This window comes from Myotis nattereri (genome assembly GCF_964212035.1).
Source record: "Myotis nattereri genome assembly, chromosome: 17".
In the NCBI taxonomy this organism is placed as follows: domain Eukaryota; kingdom Metazoa; phylum Chordata; class Mammalia; order Chiroptera; family Vespertilionidae; genus Myotis; species Myotis nattereri.
The window spans coordinates 17,798,342-17,822,709 of NC_138092.1; the positions used below are offsets into that span (position 1 = coordinate 17,798,342).

Consider the following 24,368-nt stretch of genomic DNA (forward strand, 5'->3'; position numbering starts at 1 on the left):
AATTACCCCTGAATTTATTTTTTATTTGGTTGAATCATACAAAATTTCTAACACTTGATCATTTTTTTCTTTCTTTATTTTCACACTTGACTATTTTTTTTTATATACAAACATGGTAATTTTATATGACTCAACGATTCTATCTAAAAATCTATATCTTTATATCTATACTATATGTTTCTATCTATCTATCTATCTATCTATCTATCTATCTATCTATCTATGTATCATCTATCTACACACACATTCCCCAAAATGTATATTTCCTTTCTTCTCCCACAGCAGTTTGTCAGCAAATCCTGTCAACTCTACCGGCAAAATCTATCTCATATTTAATCACTCCTCACCAGCCAACCTTAAACTGTTGTGATAGTCTCCTGATTGCTCTCCCCACATTCACCCTTCCTCCACATGGTCTCAACACATCAGTCAGAGTTATCCTTTTAACACACGAGAGCTTATCAGTCCTTGGGTCAAATTCTTTAGCTGTTCCAAAATCCTGCCCACAGCCTATCACACATGACATGTTCTGACCCCCTCCACCTCTTGGAGTTCATCTCTTTCTTCCATTTTTGTTCTTCTGCAGCCACAGTGGCTAATGTTCCTCAAACTTGTCCAAAGTGCTCCCACTTTGGGGATTTACCTCTCAGGTTCCTCTGCCTGGGACACTTTTCTCCCAGATATTTTTGGCTCAGTCCTTTATGCTTTTAATGACACCTCATCAGAGAAGCCTCCCCTGACGCCTCTATATAAAATAGCATTCCCTCACTATCCCTCATTGTCCTTTTATCCTGTTATGCTCTTTTTCATGGTACTTAACAGAACCTAAAATGTTATGAATTCATTTGTTTATATATTTAATGTCTCCTATAACTAGAAATAAGCCCTATGCACTGCAGATTTATGTCTGTTTTGTTTGTATTTTATTTCCAGCATAAAACCATGCCTGACACACAGTACACACTCAATATTTGTTGAAATGAATGAATTAATGATCTAATTATAGAGATGGGGATTTTTTTTAATGTTCAAGTTGTCACTACTTGTTCACTCATAGGCCAGGCCTCTCTGCAGGTTAAACTCTTTATAATTTTGTACACTACTATCAGGCATTTCTGAATTCATTTTACTTTTTGACAAACAAATGCCCCAGGCTCTTCATGACTTTTTCTGCCTTGAATATGGAATTATATATTCTTTAAGAAGTATTTTTTTAAAAATTAATTATTTCTAAAAAATAAGTAAGTACTAGTTATATAAAACAAAATAATCACTTTTGAGATTTTGGACAAAATTTCTTTTTCTTTAATTTATCAACACCATGTCTTCATTTATTTGTAGTATAGAAAAGTCAGTATCAGTGGTTTACTTTCTTAATAGTCAGATATGCCAAATCCGGTTTGGCTCAGTGGATAGAGTGTCGGCCTGCAGACTGAAGGGTCCCAGGTTCGATTCCGGTCAAGGGCATGTACTTGGGTTGCAGGCACATTCCCAGTGGGAGATGTGCAGGAGGCAGCTGATTGATTGTTTCTCTCTCATCGATGTTTCTATCTCTCTCCCTTCCTCTCTGTAAAAACTCAATAAAATATACTTTTTTAAAAAAGTCAGATAAATATCAATATTTATATATAAAATAAAAGTCAAATAAATATGTCAGATAATTTAATGAGAGTAAAAGTAAGGAATGGCCAGAGACTTTAGAAACATATTGCAAAATATTTAAGTGGAAAAAGTTGTATAGTCCACAACAGTGTCTGGGCTTCATGGAAATAAATTTATAAAAAAAGAAAACTAATGCATTTGGGTACTAACAAATTTTAGTTATACTTTTATGTTATTTTATATTTGAATATGTCTTTACCACCATTTTGTGTTGTGAATAATTGCCATATGGACAAAACACAGGCGCTTTTTTTTTTTTTCTGGGAAATTTGATAGAGAATAGTAACCAATAAAATCACCAAATGCAGGGAATGCTTTTGCCAAAATTCAAACAGATGACCAGATTCTGGGACTTCTTACTTGGACTGGATGATGCAGAGCCAGTAATTCATTCTTAATGAACTGCTCAAGGGATTCCCAGGAATTTAACTGCTTCAGATTTACAATTTTCTAGGGAGCCAATAATACTAGAGGCTGCTACTTAATGTGACTCATTAGTGCTTGTATGTAAGCGGGAGAAACCCCATCTGAGACTATTTTGCTGTCAGGTTCATGCAGGAGTACTGGTGTTCTGGAGCATTTGGGGCTCACTTTCAATCTGCCTTGGGGCAAGGCATTCTGAGAATTTCTCACTGAAGCTGCTTCTTGACACACCCTTCTCTTGGGCTGCCATTTTATCCTGATAGCTGGGGAGTAGCATACTCCTTTCACTAGGTCTTATCTTATTTTCTCCTCCCTCTCTCATGGCCTCATTCAGCTTGGCTGAGCTGGAACCCTTGGGAATACAGCAAAGTGACAAATACACTCCTGTGTGTGGCCATATAGCCTCCAGGCCTGGGGCATTTCTGACCCCCTCTGGGTTCCTTAAGCCAAAGGTTTGCTGATTAGCTCTTATACTTTTCCTGCTCTTCAGTGGATTTTTTTGGTGTTAGAATTGTTTATTTAATATCCTTTCTTCTCAACCACTTTTCACATAAAATCAAACAAAAACAAACACGCCAAAAAACCCCACAAAACACCAATAACCAAAACATCCCTTGTTAGCATTTTTTTTTCACCTTTCTGTCAGAGGAAAGTAATAGTGATAGGAGAGAAGTCCAACAACTCCATGCATCTACTTTTTTAGCTCAAAACTGTGATGTGGTGTGTGTATGTGTGTGTGTGTGTGTGTGGCTCCAACAAGCCTTGTGGCCTCGAATAATATCAGGGTGTATGTCAGCCTTCTCATTTCTTCATATTGGATAGTCATCTTCCCCTAAACATTTGCTACCTAAAGTCTGATCTAAGTAAGGTCTGGTAGTATCAGCTTCACATAGAAGCTTAAAGAAAAGTAAGGTATCATGCATTTCCCTAGACCTACAAAATCCCATCATTACTTTCTGAGTCTATAACCATCATTTTCTGGTCATAATGTTATTCTTCTTTTCCAGCCTCAGCTACTCTGGAGATGTTCCTGATGTTGACATAGTTGTAATTACTGTAAGGCTTCTCTCTGACTTCTCATTGTAGGATTTCTTTAGGATTTCTTGAAAATGCTTCAACACATACCTGAGGGACGATGGATAATGGGCCAGGCCGTGCTCCTTTTCTAAAAAATATATTATTGATTTCAGAGAGGAAAAGAGAGGGAGAGAGAGATAGAAACATCAATGATGAAAGAGACTCATTGATCAGTTGCCTCCTGCACACACCCCACTGGGGATCAACCCCACACATGCCCTGACCAGGAATCGAACCATGACCTCCTGGTTCATAGGTCAATGCTCAACCACTGAGCCATGCCAGCTGAGTCCATGCTCCTTCTTGAGACAACCTTTCATCTAGAGTAGCTGTTGTACATTGAAATGTACCTCCCTCTCCCTTTCCCAAAAAATATGTTGATTCCTTACCCCTAGTAGCTATGAATGTGACTTTATTTGAAGATGAGATCCTTGAAGATATACTCAAGTTAGAATGAGGTCCAACTGGATTAAGGTGAGCCCTAATCCAATGACTGCTATCCTAATAAGAAGAGGGAAATTTGAACATTACACAGAGGAGACACACTGGTGAAAATGGAGATGTGAAGATGGAGACAGATTAAAATATGTCTACAAGCCAAGGAATGCCCAGGACCAATGGCAACCACCAGTAGCTATGGGTAAAGCATGGGACAGATTCCCACTTACAGCCTCCAGAAAGAACCAATCTGCTAAAATCTGGATTTCTGAATTCTAGCCTCCAGAGCTCTGAGAGAATAAATTTCTGTTGTTTAAGCTGCTTGGTTTGTGGTATTTTGTTATGACAGTCATAGAAAGCTAGTACAATAACTTTCCTTTGATCTATCTTATATCTGTATAAAATGCTACTCGAAGGAACAACTGGCTCACTTGTAAAGTGCTTAGAAACCATGATTATCTTCCATTGGTGGTGTGGTGGCAGGTGAAGGGAAGCAGAGGGGCAAAAATTACTCTTTGCCTCTGAATAAATTGTTTTCTTTACTAGAGTAGCAGTGTGTTCTATGTATTCTACAGCACGTCTGGTAATGTATTTTTTTATTTGATAAATCTTAGTTACCATTTCCTTTCCTTTCTCCTGTGGACCAATCTTTTTGCAGCTTGGACAAATTATCATTTCAGTGGTACTACATTATACTTTACTCACACCATTCACCTTCATAAACACCCCAGCTAATGAACCAAGAAAGTGCCTTGACTCTTCTTCCTTTCAAATGAGTTTTTACCAAAGTAGTACAGTGCCTGGGACTCAGCAGGGACTATACCATTATTTCCAGACTCTTTTGGAGTCACTTCTTGATCCCAAGTGGCTCAGCCATGTTTTCTACCATAAGGCCCATCATGGTCTCATGGAAATAAAACTAGTAGGTCTGCCTTCCTTCCATTCCTGTCCCCTAAGACATGCCTAGAATGCCATTTTCAAATATTACTAGAAATCACTGAAAAAAATTGAGACGGTATATAAAACTTTTGTGTGTAACAAATGAATAAAGGTCAGTTGCTGTTTTATTTGGCAGGAAAAAGTAGAGAGCATTATTGTATAAGCTCATTAAGGGCTGAGTATCAATTCCAAATCCAGGAAGTCATAGTTTCCTACTGGTATTGGCTAAAAAGCAATAAATGGATTAGTAGAGCTAATTGGGTCATTTAATATGATTGGTTTTACTCATTTTAATTAAGGGTACATTTATTTTCTTAATAATATTTCAACAAGCAATTATAGTTTAAATAAACAAGTGAAAGAATGCAGACACTTATTCAAAAGAGATGCTCACAGCATTGTTTTATATTTGTAAAATTTATAGCTGTGTTCAGTGGATTCCAGTGGGATTTAGTGAGTTTATTTTCTTTTTGGTTTTAATTAGAAATCCCTAGTGGGATTGTGGATAGCTATACAAACTAGAATAATGGGTATGTTTTGATTATATTGGATGTTAGTGATTTTTAAAATAGCGTTTCAGTGATGTTATGGTGTTAGTTTAGTTTTAGTTTTGTTGGTTGTTTTTTTTTTAAGAATAGTGGAAATAAAACCAAATATTTACTTAAAATCATTTCTAATGTTATAAAAGTATGTGCTTATTGAGAAAGTTAAATTTTCTCTGGGAAAAACCCTCTAATTTCTGTGTTTTGACTGCATATCAGTGTAAGATCAGGCCATGAGAAACTCCAAATAAACAGATGGTGAGCAGAAGCAAGACAGAGGGGAAAGGCCTTGGAATAAATTAACTATTTCCTGAGATTTTCTAGAAGGGAGAACATAGAATCTGTTTTGGATTTTTCAGTTAAGTCTAAGAATATATCTGAGTCACTCCATGAACTTATCTTTTACCTCTATAGTTGGGAATCAAAGAAACCATCAGCTCTGTAAATTCAGCTATGAAATTGAGAGTCCTCAGTAATTGGTGGCTATACTAGGGTTCCAACAGAAACTTTGTTCCTGCATAGTTTTTATCTCACTACACACACACACACACACACACACACACACACACACACACACTAGAGGCCCGGGGCACAAAATTCGTGCACGGGGAGGGGGGTCCCTCAGCCTGACCTGCACCCTCACCATTCCAGGACCCCTCGGGTAATGTCCATTGGGCATCCCTCTTGCAATCTGGGACAGCTGGCACCTAACTGCTCACCTGCCTGCCTGCCTGATTGCCCCTAACCACCCTGCCTGCCTACCTGGTCACCCCTAACTGCCCTCCCCTGCCGGCCTGGTCACCCCTAACTGCCTCTGCCTCGCCCCCCGCCACCATGGCTTTGTCTGGAAGGATGTCCAGAAGATGTTTGGTCTAATTAGCATATTACTCTTTTATTAGTATAGACTAGCTCTGCAACTTCTCAATAGATGACTGATGATAGCCCATGTTTTCCTTCCTTCATCCTGAAATCCACAGTGATTGCCTGAAGCACAACTTCTCATGATCTCTCACATTTTTGTTCTACTTGGGCCAACTCTTAACAAAGTTAACTGCCAACTTCCTCTACTTACCCCACCCTGTCTCCATTATTAGCCCTTACCAATCTCACCCTTTAGGCCACATTTCCATTATTAAAAAAGCTTTCTTCGCTATTGACCTTTTCCTTCTCTTCTTTCATTGACTTAACCTTAATCTAGAATCATAAGATTCTAGAGCAGTAAGGGATCTTAACAGTCAATATACCTCACCTTCTCTTATATAATGACTAGAGGCCCCATGCATAAAATTTGTGAAAGAGTAGGCCTTCGCAGCCAAGGCTGCCTGGATCCTTCCCTCGCAGCTGCAGGCGGCTGCCTGGATCCCATGGCTGCAGCCCCAGCTCTGCCCCAGAAGGATATCCAGAAGGATGTCTGGTCTAATTAGCATATTATGCTTTTATTATTATAGATATGTTAAAGCTTTCAAAGCTGCATTAAAACATTGTATTGGTATCTGTATGACATATGCCTCTCACATTTATTAATATCAGTGTTATTATCTGTAATAATAAAAGTGTAATATGCTAATTAGACTGGACATCCTTTCGGACGACCTTCCAGATGAAGCCAGGCTGTGAGGGAAGCCTGGGTCCCAGTGCCTGCTGGCGGCCAGAGGGAAGCCTGGGTCCCTGTGCCAGAGGGAAGCCGGTGCCGGCAGCCAGGGGAAGGAAGGCCTACTCTTGCATGAATTTCTTGCATTGGGCCTCTAGTTTACAATAATACTTTATTATATCCTAGATTATTTTTTATTAAGACATCATTTAGTCACAGAAATACATCTGATAGTGATGTGACAACATTAATTCATGTATTGATTACATTTATTGAGCATATACTATGTGTCAATCATTATTCTTAGTGGGAATTAAACTATAAGCAAAGTAGAAAAAATCCCACCCTTAACGGACTTTACATTCTTGTGGTGGAAGATAGAGTCTAAATGTAGTAGGTGATGTATATATAATGGTTTGATGTATATATAAATATATATATAATGGTCTGTGATGGAGTTGAAAATTCAATCAGTGAAGGGGGGAGACAATGCAGGGAGTTGTATGTTCTATTGTGCGGTTTGGGGTAGGTCTGGTGGTGAAACCAAGGTTTTAGAATATACTGGAACTGAATCAAAGAAATATATGCCCTCTTGACTTCAGTTTTGCTAATGAAGAAGTTTAACCACATAAAATCCTTCCATTTTATTTTCTTCCTTTTGATAGGAACAATGTAAAACTGTAGCTGAGGGTAATATAAGGAAATGATGGTTTTTCCCTGACTGCTACTCTCATTACCTTCATTTTTCTTTGAGAATCTCATTTATTAAAATGGCCTGGCTCACCCATTGACACAGCAACCACTAGTTAAATTAATTTAAATTTAGAGTTTGCATTTCTTCACTTTCAAGACCTAATTTCCTTACTTAGAAGCAAAAAATGTTTAATCAAGGCTGCATGTAAGAGAAAAAACAAGAAGCCGAAGGCACATAGGACTGCCCTGGTCTCAGCTCAAATACCCATGTATTGGACATTTGCAGGAGAGAGCAACAGCTTGGAAACCCCTTTACTGTGGGAGACTAGAGAGGGAGTTGGGACTGGTAATTAGGAAAACAGATAAATAAGCACTGACCAGTTCTCTCTACTTTTCCTAACACAGTGGTACTTTATTTCGAAATTAGGAAGAAAATTCTTCAATTACATAAGAGTGATCAAACAAGGGGAATAATGTTCCTCAGTTATTTTTAACTTGTATTTGTATATACATATCATAGTTTGAAAATGATACATATGTTAAATTTCTTCTGGTGTCTTCCTGCTTCTCCTATAATTTCTCTTTCTGTTCCCAAATCTTCCTCTCACTGTCGTTGTTTTGCCTCTCCCTGTTTTTAATGTTGTTGTTATTTAGGGTTCCATTAACAGGGCTTTAGTTGTCACCTAAATGGTGAGAGTCTAATCTCTCCACACTTCACCACTCTGATCACTGGGCAAGTAATATTCCCCTTGTATATCATATGGTACCTCAAATGCCTTAGGTATGGAAATAAACTATGCACATTTGCTCTACAATTTGCTTCTTCTTTTCTGTCTCTATTTCACGATCCATTCCATCTCCCAGCCAGATACTCAAGTCATTTTAGATTGATCCTTTTTTAAAAAAAATAAGTAATCTTTCCCTGATATTGCCAGTTTTATTTCCCAATATGTCCCAATAATATTTAGGTTTTTTCCTCTCTGTTGCTATAGCTGTACCCTAATTTAAATCTTATATCCTTTCCTCCCTCAACTCCTTTCGTCCTCTACATTTCTGCTGGAGAGATCTTTGAAAATGTAAATCTGTATTTTTTTAACTTGTTAAAATTGTCAAGAATGAGTGATGGCTATAGAGAATTTATTATGTGTACCACATCATTTATAAAACAAAATTCTAAAGATATTTCAAAAGGTTTCAGTAAAATATTACATTTAAAAAGGGACACAGAAGCATTTTAATATATTTGATACAATTACAAGGTTGCCTAAGGCTAACCTATCTTGAATTAGAGCGTCATGATGAGCAACAGAAAGATATCCATAGAAACAGCATCCGGGGAGTTCAAGAGAAAGCCTCTAACTGCTAGGCAGAGTCTAGGGATGGGGACTAGGCAGTATGGGCCACCAGGAAGGTCGTCAGCAGGTAGCTGGCTTTCCTCCCACACCATGAAAAACCGGCAGGAGCAAGTCACGGCCCAGCCTTAGAGAACCCAAACTGGGTTAAGGGTCAGATGTGGATTCCTATAAGCTAGCACAGGATAAAAGCTGGCCTTGGTAGCAGGTCTGACTTGTTTATGAGTCTCAATGGGTTTTAAACTAGAATTCAGTTCCCCAACCTGGAGCCTGGGGGAAGGATGTGCATATGGAAATCAAGATAATGAACAAATATTTATTAAGTACCTACTCTGTGCCAGGGACTGTACTAAGTAAGTCCTGGGAATACAGTAGAGACAATCCAGATACAAACTCCTGGGCCACAGTGCTTACTGTCTAATGATAAAAACCGACATTAAACCCATGAGTGCTACTGAAAAGATGTGTAGGGTGCTAAGAAAGTAGCATAAAGACTGTTGGAGCAGGAGACCCAGACAGGGCATTATAGAAAAATAAAAAGTAGAGTAAACATGCTTAGCACTAGGGACATTATTGAGGGAGTGAATTTTCTGCCATCAGAGGACATCAGAGCAGAAGCTGAGAGAGGGCTGGGCAGGAGCTGGGCATGGGGCATAGCTGTAGATTCCATGGAATGCTTGATCATGTGGGGCTGAAGAGCTCTTTGCTGATCTAGCTGGTTCAGCCCTGGGTGGACAAGATCTTCCCCAAAACAATATATAACATTGAGGATTGCTCTATTGGATTATGTTTGATGGGGTCTCAGTTACTGTGCTCATGAACAAGCTGTCATTTAAAAGTTTTATCTTGGCCTGGCCAGCATGGCTCAGTGGTTGAGCATCGACCTAAGAACCAGGAGGTCACAGTTCAATTCCCATTCAAGGCACATGCCCGGGTTGCAGGCTCGATCCCCAGTGTAGGGTGTGCAGGAAGCAGCCAATCAACAATTCTCTCTCATCATTGATGTTTCTATCTCTCCCTTCCTCTCTGAAATCAATAAATAAATATTATTTTTTTTCCTCTTTTACTAATGCTTCTCAGCACTGTGGCTATCATATTTGCAAATAATCAGCTAGGGTCAGCCTGCTGGACTGTCCAGTTGAGAAATCTGTCCTTTTTCATCTTTAATATGTAACTTGGGCTCTTATAGCCTCAGGCATCCCTAACACATGTATAATTCTCTAGAATTATAAATAAGTTGTATTCAACGCCAATTAACATCATCATCAAAAATATTGAGAATGGCACACATCTCATGCACACAGCAAGCACTGACTGTACAAAGTACTCTCAACTGGAATCCACCCAGCTCAAATGACTTCATGCAGAGAAAATAAATACCAGTGAGCAGGCTGCTTGATCTGGGTAGAGTAGATTTTTTTCCTTTTTCTTTCTCCAGCAGCCCTCAGCATGAAATATTTGTTATAATGAAAAGTGTACAGGACTTGGTATATTTTTTCTATGCCACTCTTGATTTTGAAAGTCAACCAGTCCAAGTCAGATCACCTAGCATTTTTATGTTAGAGATAGTAGCCCTGTCCCTTTGCCTTCCTCCGGAGGGAAAAGATGAAATGTGATATGCAGTCATTTGTACTGAGCACGTTCCTGCTGAAAGGCCTTTCTTTGTGTAGGTGCTTTGAGTCTCCGAGAAAGGTATTCATTGTTTGTCTCTACTATTTGAAGATGACCTCACCGATAAAGTTGTATCCCCAAGTGACTGAAATGACTGTGGTCTGGGAGGCATGGGGAAGGCTTTTCTGTGGTTTGGGGTGAGGGCCTGTTTGCAGGGCCTGGCATTTGTAGAACCACCTTTCTTCAGGCTGCTTGTCAAGATGAGTTGGCTCAGATCTGTTAGCTGCACACCAGGTTCCTCTGTTGGCGGGTGTTCTATTCCAGAATTCCATAGTTATCAAGAAATGGACTATGTCAACACACGGTTTTATTGTGTTTCGAGGCACTTTGGGGCCTCTGACAGCTGCTCTCACTTTTTTAGAGCAAACTGCTGCTGAAGGTTTGGCAAAGGTTAATTTTTAAATGGATTCTGAGCTGCTATATGTGGCATCTCCCTTGGTATTTGAATCATTCAGCACATAACCCCATCGTTAGATCACTTTTTTTTTGGATGAAATTTTTGTTGGTCACCTTTAAAGCTGCATCAATCACTTGGTAATGGAAAAAAAAGTCAATGTAATGATCTGCTTTGAAAATAAACAGTATAACTTGACTTTGGCATCGAGAGCCTATTATCATGTGGTAACATCATTCTGTTCCAATGACATTATCTGCTAAGGATATTATGATGGTGGAAAATATTTCAATTTTGTTATCGAAACAATGAAGTTGTGATATTTAATTATGGAGAAGAATGTTTAATTTGGGGAATCTGGTATGTCGACTGTCACAGTTTACTCATCAGAAGACTGGGCGATGCTAATCAAATTGGAACAGAATATTATGTAGTGACCCACCCATGTTATTGATTCAACATTTTTCCTCATTTTCCTAAGTTTTAGCCATTGAAATTTGAGTTTTTCCATTAAGTTTGCTGATTAACAAATAAATTATTGAGCTCAATTGATGCACTGAAGTAGTAAGAAGTAGAAAGGGGATAGGGAATGGAGAACAGCATCTGCGGTCAGTTTTTGTTTTGGGGGGATGTGAAACCTGTATGAATGACACAGCGAGAAAAGTATTTCCAAGTTGAAATGTTAAACTAGGGGAAGTGCATTCTCTCTCTTTCTCTTCTCTCTCTCTCTCTACACACACACACACACACACACACACACACACACACACACACAGTGTGTTGAGGAAATTTAAAATAAAAATGAATAGTCCCATGATTACAATGCTTAGACTATTATGTGATGAGTAAAGCTTGTCCTTAAAATGGTAGGGAAGGTGACACTGGGATAAGATTAAAAAGACAATATAGGCTACTTTCTATTGTACAGTAACTTACTTTATTGCTGACAATCAGTTGTGCCATCCTAACTTCATTAATGGTCTTCAGTTACAGCCATTAGCTAGCCAAGAAACAGGTGAACCCCTTTTGCTTAGTAGCTACTATGGGTCAGACATCCTGCCTGATCCAAAGAGAATGTGGAAATGGATAAGACACACGTTGTCCTCTAGGAGCGCTCCATCTCATGGAAGACAGACACAACAAAACTATGCTTGGTGTTTACATGGGTCAGGGATGGGAAAGAGGCTACTAAAAATGAGGAAAGGGTCAGGAGGCTACACCATACTTAACCCTGGCTCAGTGGTACATTAGCAAGAACTGGTTAATCAGAAAAACAGAAAACCTACAATTCCTGAGCTGGAGGAAACTGAAAAAGCATAGGATACACCCTAACTTGACAGTGAAGCAAGGTGGTGGCAGAGCTCGGACCCGAGTCCATTCTCCTGACCAGCGTTTTATCTACTACATAACACTCTTTCCAAAGTTCTATTTCCAGTTTGGGGTTAAGGAGTTTGGGATTCTACTGTGAAAGGAGTTGTGGAGTGAGACTTGGTCTACCTCGCAGTTCCCTTGGTCACAAGTCCCTGTGTGAAATCTTTATTTCCTTTTCGTTTATCTGAAAGGAAAGGATAGATTCTAGGGGGTAACCTGACTAATGGCAGGCTGTTTCTGCAGCTGGGCCAGAGATGCTCAGGATTCTGGTTTTGGCTGCTGAAACGTTCTGAGTCACTACTTGGAGTGCCCCCAGATTCACAAAAGTGCCGCAGGGACCATGAAGCAGAGCCTTTGTATATACGGAGGTTGGGAAGAGTATCTGGGCTGTATTGAGTGCTACCACCAAATTCACATGGGAGTTGTGTCTCCAACAGAATATAAGAAAACTAAAGCGCCTTTTGTTTCTGGCAGGGGGCCATGATCAGCCTCAAGTCTGGTGACAGTAAACTGTGAAGAAAAGTAGCCTAGGCTACATTTGAGCCGTCACTGAGCGACTTGGGAATCGATAGGAATATCACCTTTCTGGCTTGCACTTCTCTGCATCAGTCCAGTGCCTTTGGTAAGCTCTTTTAGTATACACAGCAAGCTGAAAGCTCTTCTTTCATGGACTTTTAGGTAGAATGTATATCTGAACACAACCATTCAAGGAATGGTTTTAGATAACCCAAATGTTAGGGGGATGGTGAGTAAACTCTAGTGCTGTTACATTTTATTTTATTATTTATTTTATTCCTGTACTTTGTTATTTTCCATCACCATTTATCCCCCTATACCGTCTTACACCTCCCCCTCCCCACATGCAATCACCACACTATGGTCTGTGTCCATGAATTCTCTTTTTATGCTCAATCCCTCAACCCCCTCTCACCCCCCTCCCATCAGAGCTGTGTGCCTGTTCTCTGAGTCTGTTTCTATAGTTTCCATGGGGTCCTCTGTCAATGACTTCAGATAGGAGTGCCCTCTGCAGGGAATGAGCTGGTACCTCTGAAACTGAAGACTGACTATGTTAGACAAGGCCATGAGCAAGCAGCAAGGCTGTCTGCCCCCAGGCTGCATTGATCTCACTCCAGCTCACAGGGACAGTGGGGATGCAGCCCAGCCTGAAGCTATTGACAGCCACGGGGCCATCACAGTAGATCTCAAACATGGCCTTGAAGGCGTTGGTTTTCTTCAGCCAGGCTATCTGTGTCTGGGCGTACCACAGCCGGTCTTCCACGCTCCATAGCTCATAGTTCCAGTTGTTACCATTGCAGTTCACTGAGGTCCCTGTGGTACTGCCTTTCCTGCTGCTCCAGCATCTCTGTCTCTGTCCAGGCTGCCTCCAGGGCTACAATACCCTTTCTCAGTTCTTCTCCACCTCCTCCAGCTCCTGGACCAGCCTTGCTCCCTCCAGCTCCACCTCCTGCAGTGCCGCCCTCGTGTCCTCACCTAATCCATCCCTGGTCTCCAAACAGCATTTTTAGTTCTGACTGTCAGATTCTGAGATCCTGAGCTGGGTGTCCAGCTGCTTCGATACTGTTAGTACAGTCCTGGCACAGGAGGTGGTACAGCTCTTCTTCACTGGATAGGATGTCACAAAGGCCCCTCGTGGCCCTCTGGATGCTACTGAGAGTCCTCCCAGAGGCCAGCTTCCTGAACAGGGTGAAGTTGCTAGGACCATCCCCAGACATCTCACCATCACCAGGGATGGTCCATCCAGAGGCCCTATCCTGGAGTTCTTCAATGTCTGTCTCCATCCTGGAGGCAGAGCCTTCCTCCGGAGTGTCTCCAAGTTCCTGCTGAGCTGAGGGGAGCTTCAAAGCTGCAGGTTCTTGGCTGAGGTCAAGGCCTGAGGTCTCTGTGGACTGAATCAGCTTCAGGGGCTGGCAGCAGAAATGGCAAATGAAGCAGATGGAGGACATGGTGGAGATCTTGACTTTCACCATTGACTAAGTTTCCTCTGGCTTTTGTGTTAATTCTCCATTTATACTTTGTAAGGGCCTTTGGGAGTGAGTTTTAAAATGCATATCTCATTTCTCACTCTCCCTCCTCAAACCTTACCCTTCTTAGATACCTGTGTGACTCCCCTTAGCTGTTTTAGTCAAGTGAGTCTTTCTCAAAGGAAAATCCAATCATCTCACTTTCTTTAACATTTTTAGGGCATATCTTAAGATTAATCTTTCTGCCAAACCGGTTTGGCTCAGTGGACAGAGCGTCGGCCTGCGGACTGAAGGGTCCCAGGTTCGATTCCGGTCAAGGGCATGTACCTGGGTTGCGGGCACATCCCCAGTGGGAGGTGTGCAGGAGGCAGCTGGTCGATGTTTCTCTCTCATCGATGTTTCTGACTCTCTATTCCTTTCCCTTCTTCTCTGTAAAAAATCAATAAAATAAAAAAAAAAGATTAATCTTTCTACACTTGATCTTAGCCAAAAGGCCCAGAACTGAGGGCAATCTTCATAAAACTAAAATCTAATCATGGTACTTTCCTCTTTAAAACATTTAATGTCCTTATCTTACCTTAAGATAAAATCTTAATATCTTAACCTGATACCAAGGTCTCTGACCATGTTTCCAGTTTCTCTCCCCATTTCTTCTTTTTTTAAAAAAATATTTTTATTGATTTTAGAAAGGAAGTGAGAGGGAGAGAGAAAGAAACATCAATGATGAGAGAGAATCACTGGTCGGCCACCTCCCACGCGCTCCCCACCAGGGACCAAGCCTGCAACCCCGGCATGTTCCCTGACCATGAATCCAACATTGACCTCCTGGTTCATAGGTCGACACTCAACTGCTGAGCCACACCGGCTGGGCCACACTTTATTTTTTTGGTTAACCCTCACCTGAGGATATTTTTCTATTTTTTTTCAGAGAGTGGAAGGGAGAGGGAAAGACAGAGAGAAACATCGATGTAACAGACACATTGATTGGCTACCTCCCGCACGTGCCCCAACTGCGGGAGGGATCCAGCCTGCAACTGAGGCATCTGCCTGGAAATCGAACCTGGGACCCTTCAGTACATGGGCCCATGCTCTATCCACTGAGCCAAACCAGCTAGGGCAGGGAACAGACTTTCTGCTGGCCACCCCCCTTTTTTTCCCTGCAAAAAGTTTTATTGTCTCCCATTTGGTCCAAATGCATGGGAGAGGGCTTCAGGGTTGTTAAAAGAATGGCAACCTTTAGCTGGTTTGGCTCAGTGGATAGAGTGTCAGCCTGCAGACTGAGGAGTCCCGGGTTTGATTCTGGTCCAGGACTCATACCTGGGTTGTGGGCTTGATCCCCAGGGTGTGTGTGTGAAGGGGGGTTGGAGGGGGCTGGTCGTGCAGGAGGCAGCCAACCGACGATTCTCTCTCATCATCAATGCTTCTCTCTCTCCCTCTCCCTCTCCCTTCCTCTCTGAAACCAACAAAAATACATTTAAAAAAATAAAAAAGAATGGCTAGTCATTTTGGGTAGAGACTCAGGCAAAAGCCAGACACCAAGGGGATAAACAGGGGTCCCTCAGATGCCTCTGGGATCCACAGGCTCCTAGTCATGCTTGAGGGTGAGCCTTGCAAAGATATACTCACCTAGTCTGGGGGCCAGCAGCCATGGAGGTGAGTCAGGTGTGGCCCATCTTCCTGATGAGTTTCACCTCCTCGCCCAGGAAGTGGTTCTGCAGGAAGTTACAGAGATGAGGGTGTTCCAGTAGAACCAGGGCCTGCAGCTCCAAAGGGCCTGGTTCAGGTTCCTCTCCAAGGCCATGGCAACTTCCATGGTGTCCTGAGCGTCAGCCTGCTCATCCTGGGAGGCTTCAGCACGTCCTGGAGAGAATGCGGCCACCATGCTGGTTTTGTATCTTTAAGAAGCTCAGTGCCCTCGAGCTTCTTCTCCACCAACTCGAGGAAGAAGTGGCCCGCGCCCTCCAGAGCCACATCTTAGTGGTGGAAACAGAAGCCCAGAGAGAGGTAGGTGTGGAGCCTGCAGAGGCAGGGTGGCCAGGCAGGTGACGGGGCCTCCACCTCGGTGGTGGGAGGTGTTGTTACATTTTAAAGGGAAGCTTTACTTTGTTCATTCTCTATGACTTCATTTCAAAAATACACAAATTCACAGAATTGTTTCTACCAATTAAAGGGCCCCAATCACAAACCAAAGCAACCAAAGCTGATCACGAAGGCACGTACATCACTGGTAATTCTGTGTAGGAAACAAAAGGAGGAATAAATATAGGTCTGCTTACCGCAAGCTCATCTCATGTTAACTCATGGCTTCATGACACAAAAAACAGCATATAGGTCAAAAATGCCTTGGAAAAATACACATTCTTTAAATATAAAATATGTGGCTCTTACTCCAGTCAGCACCATCTTTATATTAATGCCTGAATGTGTTACATTCACACTATGTAGGAGGCAGCAAGCTGAAAAGTAAGGCATGTGAGTCAGACCCATGAGGCTGAGGATCCATTTCAGGCCCTGGGAAGGTTACTTAATCTTTCTGAATCTCAGTTTTCTCACTGGCAAAAGGAGAAATTTGTTCACGTAAAAGTCTTGGCATTCTGCTTGCTGCATGATGGGCATTCTGTAAATGTTAGTCTACTTTTTCTTTTCAATTCCTGTCAAAATAAACTAGTGGAGACATGATTTTGTAAATCCTCATTAACTACTCATTTTTTTCCATACCCAACAATAGCACTCTTACCCTTAGGTCTCCTGGTGGGCGGATCTCAACTTTATTATAAAATTGTAACAGAGAGAGACGCTGCCAGAGTACCAGTGTGAAGGAAGGCCTCAAGAGAGACTGTTGGTCTCATTTGAGAAGAAAAGGAAAATCAGTCAAGGGCAGAGTTGGGGAGAGAGGAAGAAACCAAGACACATATCTTTCCCCTTTGTGATGTCAGTCAGCGTTCCAAAGGCCGGGCCTTTCCATCTTTCATTATCAAAACTGGGGTGTGTTTGAAAGTACAAAAGGACAGGGAGAAATGCCAAGTCAGATGCGATGCTGGGAGAACCGACATACATCTGGACTGTCCGGAGCAGACAAGGACATACGGTTACTTACTCTATACGAAGCCCGTGGGCCTCAAGCAGCATGGTGTCACATAGACCTCGGCCAGAATCCCCTCTGGGTGCCTAAAGGCTAAACACACCATGCTCACTTATGCAACTTCCCCGAGCCTCAACTTATGCATTCATGGAAAGGGGTTCATGAAAGCTATGCCTCAGGGCTGTTCTCATGATCAAAAAAATAACATCTCAAGTACTAGTTCAAGCTGGTGTGTAATAAATAGGGATTGTGATTTTAAATGCATGAGGTGTACGAAAGCCTGCATGGACAGGGCCTGAGAAAAAGGGCCCAAAGGGAGAGAATGTCCCCTCTCACTGACTTCAACTTTACAGAGGTTGGAACCTGAGGCAGTGGGATAGAGAGAGGACATTTACCAGCATCTTATGCTCAGTGCTGTTAATAATTTGGGACTTCGTTAGCTACCTTTACTAAGTATTTTTGCCAGTTATGTTATTGTCATGTATTTTTATCTAATCAGTAACATGTTTATCTAAAAAACTGGATAAAATAGGGATCAAGAGGAATTAGGTGTGTTTGGGGGAAGAACAGTAGCCGAACGTGTGGGTGCGGCAATTTGCACAGGGCAGGAAAGCTCAGCTGCAAAGGTTTAGGGTAAATTGGTTCTCCTTCCCTGATAGGTATAACTGGCTATGCAGGTGCCGAGGAGGAGAGCAGCAATTCCTTCCTTTGCCCATCCCTCCCTCCCTGAGGAAGAAAGCTTTCCATCTATCTATACTAATAAGAGGGTAATATGCAAATTGATCATGATGCCCTCACAGTCACGACCGGATATGCTAATTAGTCACGACCAGTATGCAAATTGACCATCACTCCAACACACAAGATGGCCTGCAGGGGAGGACAGTTGGGGGCAATCGGGTCGGCAGGAGAGCAGTTAGGCTTTGATCAGGCTGGCAGGGGATCGGTTAGGGGGTGATTAGGCTGGCAGGCAGAAGTGGTTAGGGGCAATCAGGCAGGCAGACAGGCAAGCGGTTGGGAGCCAGCAGTCCTGGATTATGAGAGGGATGTCCAAAGGCCCGTTTAGGCAGTCAGACTATCCCTCGAGGGTTCCCAGATCGGGGAAGGTGCAGACTGGGCTGAGGTGCAGACACCACCTCCCCAAGTGCACGAATTTCGTGCACCGGGCCTCTAGTAGATAAATAAGCACACACGTCACACACATACATACATGCTTATTGATTCATTCCTCAAACTACCGAAGCAGCACTTTGTCTTAGAATAAATGCCACTTACACCTGTTTAGTATAAATGTCGTGTCCTCAGACATCATCATTTTGAAACACGTTAGTTGTAAAATAATGGGGCTCCTGAATATTCTGTCATGCACGATTATTCAGTTATCAGAATGTGCCTTCACCTTTGTTGTATCTATATCAGCAAAGCAGCAGAGGAGGTTCAAGGCTGGAATGTTCTATTTGCTTTTGTGGACAAAAATTAGATGATGAATATTTACTGAAATGAGATTGCAATGTAATTGAGACAAGGAAGAACCATCTAGGCTGGACTAGGTTCTTCAGCCTTTGACCTATTCACTGACATTTTTTTCTTAAAGCCAAACCACTTATAAAGACCTTTTCTGAGGGTGGTTTCTAACTGCCTTTTAAGAAATGGTCTTGTTCTTGATTTCATTATTTTTAACAAACAACATACTTTTACTAGTTTTTCATTTCAAGAACAAATTAACATGTATTTTTATATCTTCATTGAGAATTTATGTATTATCCCAGCAAATAAATTATATATTTCTACTAACCCACATACATGACCAAAAAAATACGTTTCCTGAGCATTTCCTCCCCAAATCTGCCCTTTATGTGATCATGATGTAGCTAAAAAGAGGCCCAGTTTTGCAGTCTTTATAATTGTAAAGTTAAATTTGAATTTAGAATTGAGCAAGAAATTGAGGTTTTTATTTCCCAACAGAAATAACATTCCATTTGACATATTTAAACCAGCAATAGGTAAGTGCCCATTCCCTTGGTAGGAAAGGAAATCATCCCAATCCTATGTAAATGTTATCTTGTAATTGACAGGGTTTGGTTTGGCAAATAAGTTTGCCAAGAATAGCAAAACCTGGCTTCCCTTAGTGTCTCTCTCTCTCTCACTCTCTCTCTTTGCAGTTCTTATTCTGGCAAATATTTTGGAAGTTCTTTTGCAATTCTTGGAGAACACCTTCAGTAATGTGTCTGTGTGATTAAGAGACACATCTCTGCTGGTCAACTTAATGCATTTCTGGTAGGGTAATCTAGCCTGGCTAGTAGTTTCTGGCAAACAGTTGTCTGTTACCAGAAAGTAGAGAGAGTGAATAAGACATTTCCCAACTACTTCTCCTTCCTTTTATTTTATATTAATTTTCAATTTAACAGAGTGAAATGGACCTTTTTGGGGGAGTGTGCAATTCTTTGAATTTTTACAGGGGTATAGATTTATATAACCACCACCACACTGAGGATACAGAATAGTTCCATTGCCCCCTAAACTCCCTTGTGCTATATATCCCTCCATAGTCATACCTTAACCCCTCAGAACTACTGATCTGTTCTCCATCATTATAGTTTTACCTTTTCAAGAATGTCGTGTAAATGGAATCATCTGATATGCAATCTTTTCAGATTATCTTCTTTCACTTGGTATAATGTTTTTGAGATTCATACAAGTTGAATATATATCAATAATTCATTCCTTTTTATTGATGAGTATATTCTATTGTTTTGATGTGCCCCAGGGTATTTATTCATTGAAGGATGTTTGCTTTACTTTGAGTTTTTAGCCATTATTAATAGAGCTACTACAAACATTAATATAAAGGCATTTGTGTGAATATAAATTTTCTTTTTCTAGGATAAACAGTGAGGAGTGGGATTGTTGAGCATATAGTAAAAGCATATTCAACTTTATAAGACACTGCCAAACAGTTTTCAGAATGGCGTGCCGTTTTACATTCCTGTCAGCAATGTGTCAGAGTCCCATTTGTTCTGTGTCCTCCCCTGCACTTTGCATTATTCATATTTCTAACTTGAGCTATTTTAAAGGGTGAATAGTAATATCTCATTTTGGTTTTAATTTGAGTTTCCTTAATGGCTAATGATGTTGGGCATGCTTTTATGTTTATTTTCCTTCCTGTATTCTCTTTGGTGAAGTTTCTGTTCAACCCTTTCATCTATTTTAAAAATTGAGCTATTTGTTTTTTCAGTCCTGGAGGGTTCTTTATATATTCTGGATACAAGTCATGTGTGAAATATGTGATTTACAAATGTTTTAAACATTTTCTCTCAGTTTTTAGCCTGTCTTTTCATTTTTAAGAGTGTCTTTTGCAGAGCAAAATCTTTAAATATTGATAAAATCCAGTCTTTACATTTTTACCTTATGGGTATGCTTTTGGTGTCATGTCTAAAAACTCCTTGCTTAACCTAAGATGAAAAAGACTTTCATAATGTTTCTAGGATGTTTATGGCTTTATGTTTTATATTTAGATCTATGACTTAATTAGAGTTATTTTTTGTATAGGAAATGAAGTTTAAGAGAAAGTTCATTTTTATTTTTTGCATTTGAATGTCCAGATTTTCTAACATTATTTTTGAAATGACTATCTTTGCATCTTTGCAAAAATCAATTAGTTGTATTTGTGAAGGTCCATTCTGGCCTTTATTTTGTACATTGATCAGTGAATCTATCCTTTCAGCAACACCACACTGTCTTGATTATTGTAATTTTATAGAAATGTTAAGATTGGGTAATAAGACAATCAACATTTTACTCCTATTTCTCAAAACTGTTTTGGCTGTTTCAGTTCCTTTGCTTTTTAATATAAATTTAAAAATAAGTTTATCTGTACTTAAAAAAATTTTGCTGGGATTTGATTAGAATTGCAATTCTATGTTTCAGTTTGGGAATAATTAATATTTTTGCTATGTTGAGTCTTCCAATTTGTGAACATGGAAAGTCTCATTTATTTGTTCTTTATTTTTTCATTAGTGTTTATAAGTTTTGGAAAACGTATCTTGTATATTTTGTTAAATGTTTACCTATTTCATTTTTTGGAGCTATTGTAAATGGTCTTGTTTTTTAACTTTGGTTTCCAGTTGTTCTTGGTGAATAGAAATACTATTGATTTTTGAGTGTAGATTTTTTTATGCTGTGAACTTACTAAACTCATGAGTCAAGTAGCTATTTTTTTTTTTTGTAGATTTATTGGGATTTTCTATATTCAGAAACATGTTATTAGTAAATATGGATGATCTTATTTCTTCCCAATCTATTTGTATTTTATTTAGTCTTACCTTATTGCACTAGCTGGGACTTCCAGTGTGATGTTGAAAAGGAGTGGTGAGAGTAGACATCCTTGACTTGTTTTTCAGTCTTATGGGGGAATTTTCCCTCTTCTCTCTGAGTGCTGTGGAACCCTTTCCTGCTCCTAGAGACAGAACTAGAGGGGTTTTCCTCTAGTCCTCTTTCTACACTGATGCCACTTCCAGGTTTCTGGTTATCTTATGTCCAGGCCAAATGATAACAGAAGAAAAGGAAACTGTGAACTCACCAATAGTTTGGTTATACTTTGAATTAAATATTATTTTCCCCTAAATTACCTTGCACCCTGTACTTTTATAAGTCCTCAATATCTTGTCCACATGTCTTGTCCAGGTTTTATAGCTCCATCCTACCTAGAACCAGAACCCTTTTATGTTTTATAAAAATAGGAACTTTTTTGTTTTTATGAATGCTTCTTAAACCTACATTTTTGGAATAATTTCAGGGGGAAAATGTTTTAATCCTGAAAATATAAAAAATACTTGGGAAAAAATTTTTCCCTTTGCATTATTTTTGTGTATGTTGTTGAAAGGTAGGGGTTTGTGTGTTATATATTTAAGGCAATGATTATAGGATGCAGGTAGAAAATTGTTTTCTCTTTCTACAACTTAATGCCCAAACAGATATACTCAGAGGAGCTAATTCTTTCCTTGCCTTTCAATCAGACCTCTTTACTTACTTATCTTGTCATTCTCATATTAAAAAACAAAATTTCTCCAGTCATTATATTATGCCAAATCATTTCAGTTCAGTAATTATTATGTATATCCCTACATAATAATCAAAATTCCACTCTTATTTTAAAGTTGAAGGTTTTCCCCCAGGACTACAACAGACCAAAGGGGCAAAGAGGCATAGTTGTCATTTTCTCTATTTTGTCTGCCAACACTTTTTTCTCCTCCACTGTCTAGGCACCTTTGGCTTCCTTAGGATTGAAAATGTGAAGAAGATCTAAGGGTCAGAAGTATACTTGCTGGCACTGTTGTGAGTTGGCACTGACCCTAGTCTGGGCAGATGTTTAAAGCTAAGATGACTCCTGCAGGGTTTTCAGACATTTCTCCCTCATTGAATCTCTCTACAGTCTGGGACACAGGTGAACTCTCAGTGTTAGGCTTCCAACACCCATCCAGTTCATATTCTCTCTCTCTCTCTCTCTCTCTCTCTCTCTCTCTCTCTCTCTCTCTCTTTCTTTCTCTCTTTCTCTCTTTCCCCCTCCCTGTCTCTCTCTCCCCCTTCTTTTTCCTTCTCTCCTTCTTCCCCCCTCTCTATGTCTCTGTCTCTTCCGCTTTCTATCTCTCATATACACATACTAGGGGTCCCTTGGCCTGGCCTGTGCCCTCCCGCAATCTGGGACCCCTTGGGGGATGTCAGACTGCCTTTTTTCGGCCTGATCCCTGCAGGCCCAATCCCTACACCAGGCCTCTAGTATCCATATAAAATCTTTGGTTAATCTCTTCCTGCTCTCCCCCCTTTCCTCTTCCTTCTGAGATTCATCAGTCTGTTCCATGTTTCCATGCTTGTTCATTGAGTGTTTGCCCCCTGGTGGTCAGTGCTTGTCATAGCTACTGGTTGAAAGATTGAACATTTGCTTAGGCTTTTATATATAGTCTAGAGGCCCAGTGCACAAAAATTTGTGCACTCGGGGATAGGGGGTCCCTCAGCCCAGCCTGTGCCCTCTCACAGTCTGGGACCCCTCAGGGGTGACCACTTGCTGGCTTAGGCCTGCTCCCCGGGGGATTGTGCCAGGATGGCAATCAGACATCCCTCTGGCATCCTGGCAGCCCTCAGGGGATGCCCACTTGCCAGCAGAGAGCAGACCTAAGCTGTAGTCGGACATCCTTAGTGCTGTTGAGGAGGCAGGAGAGGCTCCCACCACCACCGCTGTACTGGCAGCCATCAGCCTGGCTTGTGGCTGAGCAGAGTTCCTCCCATGTGGGAGCGCACTGACCACCAGAGGGCAGCTCCTGCATTGAGCATCTGCCCCCTGGTGGTCAGTGTGTGTCATAGTGACCAGTCATTCCCAGTCTTTCTGCTGTTAGGGTCAGTTTGCATATTACCCTTTTACTATATAGGATAGAGGCCTGGTGCACGGGTGGGGACCAGCTGGTTTTCCCTGAAGGGTGATCCGGATCAGGGTGGGGGTCCCGCTTGGGTGCCTGGCCAGCCTGGATGATGGGATGATGGCTGTTTGCAGCTGGTCACACCCCCTTCAAAGTGGGGATCCCCACTGGGGTGCCTGGCCAGTCTGGGTGAGGGGCTGAGAGTTGTTTTCAGGCTGGTGGGTGAATGAAGCTCCCAGCCTCTTTTCTTTTTCTTTTTTTCTTTTTTATTCTGGGATTTATTTACCTTCTATAGCTGTCACTGGAGCTGAGAGCCGGCTCCAGCTCTGAGGCTGTGGCTGGCTGAAAGCAGGTATCTGGGTTTGTTTAGCTTCTATAATTGAAACTCTGTTGCCATCACTGGTGCTCTAAGCTCTGAGCCCACTGGCAGCTGGGTTTGTTTAGCTTCTATAATTGCAACATTGTTGCATCCAGAGCTCAGAGCTGGGCTGCAGCAGGTGGGGAACCTTGGCTTCCTCCGTCACTGGAGCAAGCAAACCTCCTGTTCGCTTCAGCTGCATGCTGCCAGCCACCATCTTGGTTGGCAGTTAATTTGCATATCTCACTGATTAGCCAATGGGAAGGGTAGCAAAGTTATGGTTAATTACCATGTTTCTCTATTATTAGATAGGATAATCCACAGGAAAATACACTTAACTTCCCAAAACATTTCCTCTATTCTGATGCTTCTTATCCTTTAAA

At 41.1% G+C, this 24,368-nt stretch overlaps 1 protein-coding gene and 1 pseudogene across 23 annotated transcripts in view; one reads left to right on the plus strand and one right to left on the minus strand.

Moving 5' to 3' along the window:
* Positions 1 to 24,368, plus strand: part of EMC2 (ER membrane protein complex subunit 2) — a 345,419-nt gene that overhangs the window by 104,958 nt on the left and 216,093 nt on the right. For 11 of the 22 annotated variants that reach the window (XR_013997056.1, XR_013997057.1, XR_013997058.1 and 8 more), the window contains one exon: positions 12,628 to 12,775. The exons of the other annotated variants lie outside the window; for them this stretch is intronic. The gene's annotated coding sequence lies outside the window, so the exon portion shown is untranslated. The remainder of the gene's footprint in view (positions 1 to 12,627; positions 12,776 to 24,368) is intronic. 22 annotated transcript variants of the gene reach the window in all.
* On the minus strand, positions 13,081 to 14,117 carry LOC308533216 (beclin-2-like; annotated as a pseudogene). Its single transcript has one exon. The product of its transcript is annotated as a beclin-2-like (transcript).